The following is a 12,777-nucleotide window of genomic DNA, read 5'->3' on the forward strand; positions in this document are numbered from 1 at the left end:
CACTCATCACGAGAGAATGAGCCACCTCCCACCAACAAAACATCCTCCATCACAGCAACAGCAAGGTCATCAGACGTGATCTCAGAATCACCACAAGTGGAAGGAATGGGAAGCCTAGACAGACAATCCGCCTGGATATTCTTCCACCCGTGGACAAATTCGATCTCACACTGATAGTCTTGTAAACGAGAGGCTAATCTCGCCAATCTTGGAGAACCCTTTCCGGCCCCACCGGGCGCTAGGACATTTAAAAGGGGTTTGTGGTCTGTACGCAAAACGAACTTGTAACCCCACAAGTAGGTCCGAAAGTAACTTGTGCCCCAGACCGCAGCAAGGGCTTCACGCTCTATAACAGAGTAGTGAGACTCTGAGGTAGATAAAGGCCTAGACGCGAAAGCTATGGTTCTCTCAACACTCCCATGTTTTTGTAAGAGGACCGCACCAAGGCCAATGGCACTTGCGTCAACCATAAGAATGGAGGACAGAGCAGTGTCAAAAGGGGTGAGGACATTTGCAGATTTGAGTTCCCCTTTAATTAACTTAAAGCAGGATTCATGCTCAGTAATCCAACAAAATTTTACACCTTTTTTTAGCAAGGATCTCAGGGAAGCAGTCTTAGACGAAAAATCCCTTACAAATTTCGAGTAAAACTCGATCAAGCCCATAAAGGACCGAAGTTGATCCTTATCAACGGGGAAGGTGCTAGCTCAATGGCCTCAAGTAAGTTTTTCTTTGGTCTAATGCCTTCTTCAGACAAACAAAAACCTAAATACTCTATCTCCTTCAACAAAAAGGCACACTTCTCTTTTCTTAACGTCAAACCAGCCTCATCTACTCTACGTAACACATCTTGTAAAATTTTATTGTGTTCTTGTAGAGACTCACCATATATCAAGATATCGTCTTGAAAATACAGTACCTTATCAAGACCCTTGAAAACCTCAGAGACAAGTCTGTGGAAAACGCTAGCGGCTGAGACTAGCCCAAAGGGTAGCCTAGTGAATTGGAATGTTCCCTCACTGGTGATAAAAGCAGTTAAGTGCTTTGAGCTGTCATCTAGGCAAATTTGATGGTACGCATGTTTAAGGTCCAACTTACTGAAGAACCTAGCTCTTTTAAGAGTCGATTCACCAATGTTGGGTAGGGGAAACACGTCAGCTACTACACACTTATTTAGGGAACGAAGATCTACACAGAATCTAATCTTGTTATCTGGTTTCTGCGAGATCACTACGAGCGAAACCCAAGGAGATGCCTCAATGGGTTCAATAATTCCCCCTTGGAGCATTTCCTCAAGGGTAGCCTTAACCTCATTGCGTAAAGCAAAGGGCACCCTCCTCACTTTGTGTTGAAGGAGTGAGCTGCCCTCCTTGAGAATTATGCGATGTGAGTAGCCAATCAGTTCACCCAACTGGTCCCTAAAAACATTTTTGAATTTGGCCAATATGTCCTCCAAGGATGAGGTCTCAACAATTGAAATTGGATTATCGGATCTAGGGTCAACCACAATATGCAGATCAAATTGATGGTGACGACCTAAAATTGCTTGTCCATCTTTTGATATATATATTTTACCTTAAGCTGATCTGCCTTTGAAGTCAATTTCAGCTTCAAAGAAACCTAGCATGTCAATCTTCTCACCTTGGTAGCCAGACGGGAAAATGTCACACGTCTTCAGTGCTCTTTCGCCCCACACACTCTTCATTAATGAAGTGGGAATTATGGTCCACTTTGAACCTGTGTCAACCATGAGTGTGATAATTTTCCCATCAATAACAAACTCATCCTTAAAAGGATTACCCCTCTGGTTGTCACACGAGCATACAGTGTCAGTCAGAACTAAAATTTTGTTAACATCACGTCTCAAATCATCACATTCATTAATGACTGTAACCCTTGAATTATTCTTATTTCTACACATTTTAGCGAAGTGTCCCGCCTTACCACAACGTAGACACTCTTTGTTATTTGCAAAACAAAATTTCCCATCCGAAGAATGAGAAAAACTACCACACCTAGAACACATCTTTTGATTATTCCTGTTAAAAGGTGATTGTTGCACATTCTTTTTCTGAAGGACATAACCCTTTTTCCTAACAATTGCAATGGCAGTAGCTTCATCGTCGCTGTTTTCGCTAAGAGTACTCTTATTAGAGATTTCTGCCACTTTAGTCTCTAGTCCACTCTTTTGTAGTTCCCTCATACATTTTTCACTTTCCTCCACGACTTTAGCTAATTCTATGGCATCCTTCAATGTTGGGTTCTTCGCCGCCCACAGACGTTCTTGGACTTTTCTATTGTTGGCTTGAACAACTAGCTGGTCTCTAATTAATTCGTCCGCCATCTGGCCAAAGTTACACTTCATCGATAACTCACGTAGTCTTGCTACAAACTCATCAATGCTTTCTTCAGCTAATTGTTTATTTTTATAAAATTTATATCTTTGAAGGATAAGATTTTCTTCTTTGCCAAAACGAGTTTCTAACCTTGTTACTGCCTCTTTAAATTCATCTAAGTCAGCTTGTGACCCTGCAGGTAGTACTTGTGGCAAATATCTGAAAAGGCGCTGTCCCTCTTTACCCAAAGTGGTCATTAATAGTGCTTTTTTCCGTTTAGGTGAATAATCCTCTCCATCTAGAGCTTCAATATAGTTATAAAACATGACTATCCAGTCCTCCCACGCTATAGGTGGATTGCCTGGTTCTGATAAGAATTGAGGAGGAAGGGCGACATTAATCGATTGAGCCATGTCTCTTATTGACCACAAATAGGGTAATTGGTAGATAAAACAAGTACACCAGACAGTAAAGGAATGATGAGTTGTAAAGTAAATGCTTACTCCGATAAATAGAGAAGATCCGTTGTGAAGAAACGATGCTTAACGCTCCACTACGAGCGTTTCCTTGGAGATAGTCAACAAAGCAGAAAAATACTAACAAAATGGCCGATTACGTCGTGCGTGTGATTGGCTGCACGTCAGACGTTAAGGTAACAGCGAGAGTCTACGCGCATGGAAAATGCGCTCCAGGGACGTTGTACGCGTTGCTATGCGTTCCAGTGACGCTACGCGTGTCAGGATTGGTGATGCTGCCGCCTGCGTTCAGTGACACTACCGCTTGCGTTGTTATGCGGTTGCGCATTAGCGTTGCTAAGCAACTCACCGGGATTCTTGTACGTCGATGAAGATGACGTCAATCATCGTTTCTGAAATCCCGAAAAGGAGGAACACCAGGACAGTCTAATTTCGGACCAAACAGTCACCGCTGACATGAAAGACGAAGTCTGCGTCCTCGCTGTGTTTCACACGGGGTTCTTGAGGGGTGAAGATCTACCGCACTGTATAACTTTCTTTGGCTGCAGCAACAACAAACGAAGAAGCAGTGGTTGGACGCTTCGCCAGTCCAAGTCGCCAAATGTTGTAAATGAAAGGATGACTCCACAAGCAGGCAAGTGAAGTAAGAGGTTTAATGCAGCACAGGTATAGGTAGGTCAGCCCCTCGTCCAACCAGAGCTCCAACTGCCAACAGGGCGAAGGAGAACTCCAGAACCCAGAATACAGAGAGAGATCTAGAGTGCTGGCCCAATGAAGAAGCAAAGCACTGTACAACAGCGGACATGCACGACTAACCATTCGCGATGGAGCAGTCATTCTGAGGGGCTCTGCTTTACAAGCACCGACCTCTATATCCAGTATAAAGGCACTACTGCTCTGAGTGGCGGCGCTTGGTAGCACCATACTGTCAGATTCACTGTGAAGCACGGCCACTGGGAATGGTCACCCGCGAGAGACCGTAGCAACTCGGGGAGTGTCAGGCAGCTGCTCCCGGGGTGCTTACATCTCCGGCTGAATCTGTATTCTAATTAGAAGTCTCCATTCTCCAGAGTCCGGTGGTGACTGTCACTGTGCTGTTATTGACTTCAGAGGGTTGGGACTGGCCACCTTTTATCCGCATGTGATTTACGCGTGCAACCGCTAATTTGGCAGCGACATTAAAGAATATATTTAGATGTGAAGCCAATTAGATATTTTCTGTGCCAAAGTAGCCCTAAAAAATATTCAGACTGAAAATCAGCTCCGTGCTGTTATGTTAGTCCCTTTCAATATTAAGTAGCCTTTGGGGTTGCACTCAGCTGGGGCTCTCTGCAGGGACTGTCTGCTCAAATGTTTGCATGGAATGCGGGTTTCCCTCTGCCTTCAAGACCAATATCTATGGAAACGAATCTTTCAAAATCCAATACCTTAGACGGTATACACAAGCGCATGTACCACCAGAATCTCGGTGCAAACGAATAATAAAAAGAGAAATCAATTTTTAGAAGCACAAAAATATTATTGTAAGTAAAACACTGCAGACACCTAGCTGGGCACGTTGTTGATTCTTTAAAAAAAATCCCAAAACACTTCATTGAAGGAATTTCCCAAATTATATGGCATGGCTGATCCTGCTCTTTCGGATTCCTTCTACCAACCTAAGAATATATTCCTAAATTGGTCTGCACTTTCCTTTGTGGAGGGAATCTCTACAGAGAGATGTGAGCAGCTGCTATCACCACAGTCTCCTCGGGGGGGGGGGGGGGGGGGGGGGGGGGGGGGGCTGGCTTTCTAACATTTACATCCTCGCCTTGCAGCTCACGTGTATAGTGCCCCCACCCCCCCTTCTTACTTTCAGTTAAAGCACCGGACTCTGGTCTGGTGCTCACTCTTCGGTGTGGTTCACATCTTAACAAAGCACCTTAGAAAGCAGCGCATCTTCATATTTGTGGAGCGTTTTAATGGAAAGGTACTTGGTGTAATAATATTAGGCACTTTTTAATTTAGTTTTTTTTTTAAAAACCTTCTTGACTATTTTCCCTCTTTGATAGAAATCTGGATACTTTTTAAAGGCTTAGACTGTTAGCTAATTTGTAGTGATGTTCTTGATATATAAATAGTCACCTTCGGTTATAAAATAAAAATTGCTTCCATTATGTTTTTGAGAGGGAGCGTGTTTTTGAAGCAGTGTAGGGGAAGACAACTAATTTCTAGGTGGTTCTAAAGGAGCAGGGTAACGGAGGGTTTGAGAAGAACACACCTGAGTGAATTTTTGCTACATTTTGAAAGGCAGAGAGTTCCAAACTCAAGCAGCATGAGACACCTGGAGACAACCTGCCCGGGTGCAATAAAGTAGCTTTCAACAAACAAGCATTTGCAATGCAATAGGTCTCGCATTTGCGAGATTTTGAGCTACTGGTACTTGTAAATGAGAAACTTTTATCTATGTGTTCGTTTTGAAAACATAAATAAAAGGCATTGTCATTTACAATGCCAATAGCTTTAAATTTCGCAAATGCGAGACCTATTTCATTGCAAATGCTTGTTTATAGAGTTCTGCCAGTAGACCGTTGGGGCCTGGTGTCTTTCCGGGAAGCAACTGGGCTATGGCTGTTTTGATTTCCTCCATTGTGATTTCCACATCCAGCCCTGTCCTGTCCACATCATCCAGTACCAGGGTATCTACGGTTTGTAAGTAGGCAGTTACGTCTTGGTGAGCTTGTAAGTGGCGGGTCTTATGGAAGTCTGCGTAATAAGACGCAAAACTACGCAAGATCTGCAGCACTCACCGTGGGTCTACTATACAGTCTCCCATCGGGCCTCCAGTGCCTTACGGCCAAGCCAGGCCATTAGCTTTCTGGTTTTGTCACTTACATCATAACGTTTGTGCAGGGTTGCCGGGCCCTGGGCTTTAGCCGCTTGGGTTGCTAGGTGTTTATATTGACGCCGAGTGTCACTCAGTTGTCTCTAGAGCTTGGGATCGGGATGTGGCACATTACGTTCTTCCATGGTCAGGATCAGGGCTTGTAACCGAGTCAACTCCTCTCTATCCTTTCTCCTGACTCATGCTATGCGGTTCTGGGCTCTATCTCGCAGTACGGTCTTGTAGGCCTCCTATAGGACCACCCAAGATTTGACGGACCCCCCATTTTCAGCAAAGAAGACCGCAGTGTCTGCTCTAATGCCTTTCAGTAGAGAGCCATTTTGGAGGTCCCACGCGTTTAAGCGCCAACCTGTGATCCGGTCCCGCTGTCTGTCTCCTATTTTTACGTACAATGGCGAGTGGTCTGATAGGCCCCTCGCTAGGTATTGGGTATTGTATATGTCTCGTACTTCTCCTTTCGGTAAGAACACATAGTCAAGTCTGGAGTAAACTTTGTGCGCTCCAGAATGAGTATTTCCTCCCTTCCGGATGCAAATGCCTCCAAACGTCCATCAGCCCTAGGGTCTCAGTGAGACGCCTGGTCAGTGAGACATGAGGTGCTTGAGTGTGTCCTTCCGTCCAGTCTGTGACCTCATGCATAACCTCTTTGAAGTCTCCTACTATGACATGTAGGGAGTCTGGTGTCTCGAGCAAGATCTCTGTTAGCTTGTCTAGTGTGCGAGCTTGAAGTTTGGGCAGTGTGTAGATGGAGACAAAAGTTACTGTTAGTCTGCCCATCTCCCTGTCACTCCAGCATATGTGCCCTGGGGATCTAACCATGTGCGATGTGTATATAAAAGGGGGGAGTTTTTTTAATGAGGATTGTTACTCCCCTGGAACCAGCGGTGTAGCCCGGGTGCACCAATACCCTGTAAGCCCCCATGCCAGGAACCCACATTTGGTACCCCTAAGGTGAGTTTCCTGCAGCATCACCCCGTCAGGGTGCCTGCACTTAATGAAGGATGTCACTAGCCCTCTCTTGATTTTGTCCCCAAGGACATTCACGTTCCAGGTTAGTATAGTAAAGGGAGGTTCAGAATCTAGAATTAGTATTTAGTACTAAGGAACAGTGCCGGACTATCGCTGCAAGGTGTTGCAGCCTGACTAGATAGCTGTGTTTGGACATGTTTGTATGTAAAACCGTTGCTTTCGGATGGGACTGATACCTGAAAAACAAACAACAACTGTGCAACCAATTGAAACCAGTCCCCCACCTTCCTCAGCCTCCCTCTCCCCCCCCTCCCCCCCTTCCCCATTGCACGCTCCTGCAGAGTCTCTCTCGGTGTTGCGGACAAGGGTGAGAAACGTCTGTTTCCCACCCTGCCCAAAAATCCTAACTAGGCCAAAATATCTAAAACATGACAAGGACCATAACAAAGCAACAAATGAACGAAAAAGCAAGGAAGGGAGAGGGTAGGGAAGGATCGGAGGAGGGAGGGAGGGGGGTCAAGAGAAGAAAAGAAGGGGAAAGATCCAAGGAGGGAAAGAAAACAAGAGTAATGCAATCAGTCTCAGGCCTGGAGTGGCCTATCTCTTGCTCTTGGATGCAAAGTATCGGTCTCTATGCAGAGCCAGAAACCAACACTTTTGTCCCAATGTTTACTTTTAACGGTGTTTAGGGACACTGCCAGACTGTAGGAAGACTGTCAGATTGGAGGAACACATTTAAGAAAAATTTACATTTTGGGTACTCCAGAAAGCAGCGATTTTATTATTGCTGCATACTTTGTCAATTTGTAATGCACATGAATATGTCCAATGTACTGCTGTCAAAATACCCATCAACTTATTTCTAGTGACTCCTGGCATGTTCAGAAAACCTTGTGCTTGTTCATGAAACGAGATTCCCTACTGGAAATCAAATTCTCCTTGCTCAGTGTTGCTGTGCATGCGTATGCTGTCTGAATGTAAGACGTAAGACGTGGTAGAATTTAGTATTTTGGTGCTCTAAACAGAGTAAAAGATAGCCAATGACATTGTTTGCTTTTGTATTGCATATAGTGTTCTGCTACGTTTCATGATTTATCCTATATACATTGTGAACATGCCTCGAGGGCAGCACATTAGTGAATGACGGAGCAACGGTTTAAAGGAATGTTTTGGGGCTGCAGCGCTTGAGGTGAGGCCGCCGCGCTTGAGGTGAGTGTGGCGTGCATACGAGGCTAATTTCTCCAGTGTGGAGCATTTCCTCCAAACGGCGTTCTTTTTCTTACCCGAGGATTAACTGGGTGGACGCCTTGCTACATAGTGCCCTGATTGAGAGTGGTGTTACCAGGACTTTTACCGCCTTCCTTTGGGAAACTGCAAGTCCCAAGACTCCCTTTGCCCTAGCACACCTGGCCCGGACTATCGTCACACCAGCAGCCTCAGGCGCTTAGAAAGCACCTTGACGCACCCGCTATCGCGGGTGCTGCCGCGCTTGAGGTGATTGTGGCGTGCATACGAGGCTAATTTCTCCAGTGTGGAGCATTTCCTCCAAACGGCATACTTTTTCTTACCCGAGGATTAACTGGGTGGAAGCCTTGCTACATAGTGCCCTGATCGAGAGTGGTGTTACCAGGACTTTTACCGCCTTCCTTTGGGAGACTGCAAGTCCCAAGACTCCCTTTGCCCCAGCACACCTGGCTCGGACCATCGCCACACCCACAGCCTTAGGCGGGATTTAACCGTCATATCATCACCGCGGCGCGGGAGCGCGCGCGGGACAAGGGCGGGCCGTCTGTGGCCGTCCAGGGCAGGAGGAGGCAGGGCCACCCCCCTGACATCGGATTTCGGATCATCGGCTCAGTACATGTAAGAACTCTGGCATTGACATTTGTTCACGGACTTGCATTGATTGGAAAACTGCTAGTCTTTTGTCACTATTATAGATAATATCTTGGCATAGCTACCTACAAGGGAAATGAATCGTCGCCCAAGTAGTGGTAGGAAATCTTTGGTGGGTGGGTCTGTCCAAGGGACTCTTAACCAGTTTATCACAAGGGCAGCAAATGTTTTGGAAAGAGAAATAGCCCTAACCGAGAGAAGGCTGTCTTCAGGACTACTACAAAACAAACGTTCCTCTCTGGGGTTTATCCAACATTCCACTACCCCCGATTCCTTGGGAACAGAAAGGGTCGTAGATAGCGAGCTTGGTATTCCACTGCAACTAAAAGATAAGTACGTACCTACAGATTCTAGTAAGGAGTACGAAACTGATCTTTCTCATATTGAACCCCCAATAATAACTATCACTAAGGGTGCAAGCCAACCTAAACCCGCCTCGCCTACGAAGGTGGATAATTCACGAAAGCCAGGACGGGGAAACAAAAGGAAGCGTAGGGGACTTGTTTAGCGGGTAGGCGTGCGAAAATTACTAAATCTACCCCAGGAGTTACGAAGGCCTTAAACTTAAATAATGAGGGTAGGGAAATCCCGCCTCACTGCCCAGTCACACCCTCCAACTCTCATCCAGAATTATTGGGAGCCATGGAACACCTACTGAAGTCCCTCTTGATTCCCTTAGTAGAGCGAGTGAAACGGATCAGTGACCAATTGGAGTCCCTTAAAGAAGTATTTACAACTAACACTAACCGGCTTAATGCTCCGGTCGCTCCTACTCCAAATCCGACTTCACAAGGGCAACCGATAGAAGATAAAATGACTACATCACAAGTTGCCAAAGGTGGAATCCCCAGTAGTTCACACACGAACAAACGGGTCCCCATGGAAGCGGGCAATGCACCCATAAGAGATAAAGAGGGAGGCTCAGTAGGCTCACCAGTTCCCAAGCCCATATAAGTAGCCAGGGAATACCTTTCCAACAAATCCACAAATGGTGCCCTACAACATATAGACCTTCCACCAGAAGCAGCGCCATATGTTATAGTCCTCACTGGGGTTCCTGAATTGACAGTGGGGAAGAAGGAAAGTTACCCAGAACTCAAAAATAAGGTGATTTATTGGCTCCGTAATAACCGGCCCCTACCACCCAACCTAGATGGCGAGTTACTTCATGTGAGACGACAGGGCTGGGTGGGACAGAGACAAAAAAGGAGACGTCCTTATAATAAATTTCAGGGACCGTAGGGTCATTGCACATATCAGGGATTGGTTTCTGGAAAGCTGGGAGGGGGGGGAATATCAACGTATGACCGTAGCTATTTCTACCCTGCATTGCTGGTCGCCAAACCGCAAAGACCCTGGAATTTACACACAAGAAATCTAGCCGGCAAAGGTTTCAATATCCCAACGTCCAATCGCTTTTCACTCTTCTCAGGATTAGAGGGGTAGATTGACCTGCTAAGAGACTAACTAGTGAGCCTTATCCTATAACCCAGGCAGTCATATCAGAGGCCAGCTCAGGCGAAGGAGATGGAGTCAAGCGAGATGGTATGAGCCCCCTCGTGTTAAGGGATCAACATCCCGCAACCCAGGTCTTAGTATTAGCGAGGGATTATAGGCTTGACCCAAGATGTTTTGATCAGTCTGGTGCATCCATCCCCCAAACAAGGATCAGTAACCCGCTTGTTAATACCTCCACTCCCACTCATCTACAGGTTACCAAGCGCCCATTAAATAACTCGTCAGTTCACTCAATAGTTTCCTGGAATATAGCAGGAATAAAGAGCAAATTATCGTCTCTAGACTGGCTAGCATTTATTGACCTCTACACAGTCATTTTATTCCAGGAAACCTGGCAGGTGGACCCTCAGTTTAGGCAGGGTTATTTGAATTTTTTTGTTCCTGCAATCCGAACCACAAGAGGCAGACCAATCGGCGGCTTAACTACTTGGGTCAAGCAGGATGATAGTTACATGGTTACCCAGATAGATTCTGGTTGTAATGACATTCTCATTATAAGGTTGGAATGTCCAAATGCCATAGACCTGTACATCATTAATGTTTACGCGAGGGGAAAACCGGGTGGCAAACAGTCAGAGGTAGTCTTTCAGCTGGGATCCCATTTGGACAAACTTAACGGTAAAGGACACATGCTAGTAGCGGGAGATTTTAATTGTTGTTTCGAGCCCCTGGATCAAAATGATATTAACCTAGCTAAGGAGGAAGACCGTGCATGGGGCGAAGTGTGGCTCAGGGGTTAGAGGCGGCAGACCCGGAAGCTGAGATCGGCCCTGGACCAGGGTTCAATTCCCCGCCTCGGCGGATCTTGGGCTCAAAAACTCCACGGACTCGATAATTCTCGCTCCGGTGCCTTCTCGGCTCACGGGTTCACACTCTGCGACTCTGGGCAATAGCTTGCTTAATCTCCACAACGGCCCCTCGCGGCGGGATGCCTGGCTTTCACCTTGTGGATACCCTGCCGGGGTTATCTCACAGGGGAATACCAGGACGGGTTCCCTAAGCAAGCGCCGGGAAACCCTTTGTGGGTAGCTGTGCGCTATATAAGCTCAAATACATTTACATTTACATATGGGGCATCCCGCCACTAATTATCTCCCCGATAAAGCGATGGACTCAGGCCGCTCTCCAGCTTAAAGCTTTATGCCTAGAACAGGGGTTGCGTGCAGTTAATGGTAGGACCAGTGCAGACAAAGAAGAAGCACCAACATTTGATAATGTGGTGCGTACCAGTAGAATAGACTACATACTGAGTAACTTAGAGTTTTGGGAATCTATCCATGATATGTCTATCATAAAAAGAGCAGAGAGTGACCATAATCCCCTAAGTTTAATTTTGGACTTAAATGGTGTATCGCTGGCAGATCCCAAACTAACAACCACCAACCTATTTCAAACAAATGATCAACAGAGGGTGAAATGGTCTGAATGTCTATTGAAACAGGAACACATTTTAGCTATGGGGGAACTTGCTGAAAGGGCATCCATGGAACTTCAGGAATGCCTATTAAACCAAGCCTCTCTGTCCAAGGCTGCTCCTATCCATTTAACACTTTTCAATAATCTTTAAAAAAAAAATTATTAAGGCGGTGACTGGACCTAAACACAAAACTAAAAATCACAAACCAGCTTCCTGGTATGACAAGAGCTGTAGGGTCAGCTATAAAATACTCGCTGCAGTTGTAAAATCGAAAAATAGGGATGAAATCCAAGATGCAAGGCACAAGTATAAGAATGCTCAGCGGGAAGCGAAAAAATCTTGGGACGAAAAATATTGGCAAGAACTATATGATGCCAGCAGATCTAGAAACATGGTAGGTTTTTGGGACCTGGTAAAATGGGGTAAGGGCTGCCCCAGAGCTAAACCAGAAAATGTTTCTCCTGAAACATGGGTGAAGCATTTTAAGAAGCAGTTTGCCTGCCAGATCTTGGATATTGGGATATTCCCTACAATCGCTCCTGCCAATACTTTCCAAGCCCCCTTACAATTTAGCCAAAAGGAGGTAGAGTATGTCCTAAAAACTGTCCGAAAGGCAGAGCGCCAGGTCTTGATACCATACCAGCGGACCTTTTCATTCATGGGATGGATGTATGGGCAAAGTATATAATGCACCTTGCTAATGCTATTGCCAAAGGCTCCCCAACTCCAGATACCTGGAAGGGAGTGGAGATAATTCCTATATTTAAGAAAGGTGACCCCTCTAACTACAGGCCAATTAGCCTAATAGACTGTATTCAAAAGGTGGTGGCCAGGTTAGTTCTATTGAGGATTCAAAGCTGGATTGATTATGTTGAAGCCATGTCACCTCTAGCAGCTGGGTTCCGTGCACATATAAGCACGGTGGACCAGTTTTTTAGATTTTTCACTATTTATTAGAGGTGGGTAGTTCTTGGAGGGGGCACTTTATACTCTGCATTCGTCGACCTAAAATCTGCCTTTGATTTAGTGCCCCGAATGAAGATGTGGCAAGTTCTCTAGGAACAAGGCATGCCACCTGAACTACTTGCGTTTTTAGTTAAACTTCATGATAATAATTATGCCCAGGTTCGGTGGGGTCAACAAGGAGACAGGTAACAGATAGGTTCCCAATTCTGAAAGGCGTAAGACAAGGCTGTGTCTTGGCTCCAACACGGTTTTCTCTGTACATCAACAGGGTTATCGACTACTACAAGGACTTTCCAACTGATGCTCCTAAGCTTT

At 45.7% G+C, this 12,777-nt stretch overlaps 1 protein-coding gene across 1 annotated transcript in view; it reads left to right on the forward strand.

Annotated features, from left to right (window-relative positions):
• Positions 1 to 12,777, forward strand: part of LOC147663766 (isopentenyl-diphosphate Delta-isomerase 1-like) — a 99,391-nt gene that overhangs the window by 64,851 nt on the left and 21,763 nt on the right. The window lies entirely within an intron of this gene.

Source organism: Lissotriton vulgaris, unplaced genomic scaffold (genome assembly GCF_964263255.1).
Source record: "Lissotriton vulgaris unplaced genomic scaffold, aLisVul1.2 SCAFFOLD_3888, whole genome shotgun sequence".
Classification (NCBI taxonomy): Eukaryota; Metazoa; Chordata; class Amphibia; order Caudata; family Salamandridae; genus Lissotriton; species Lissotriton vulgaris.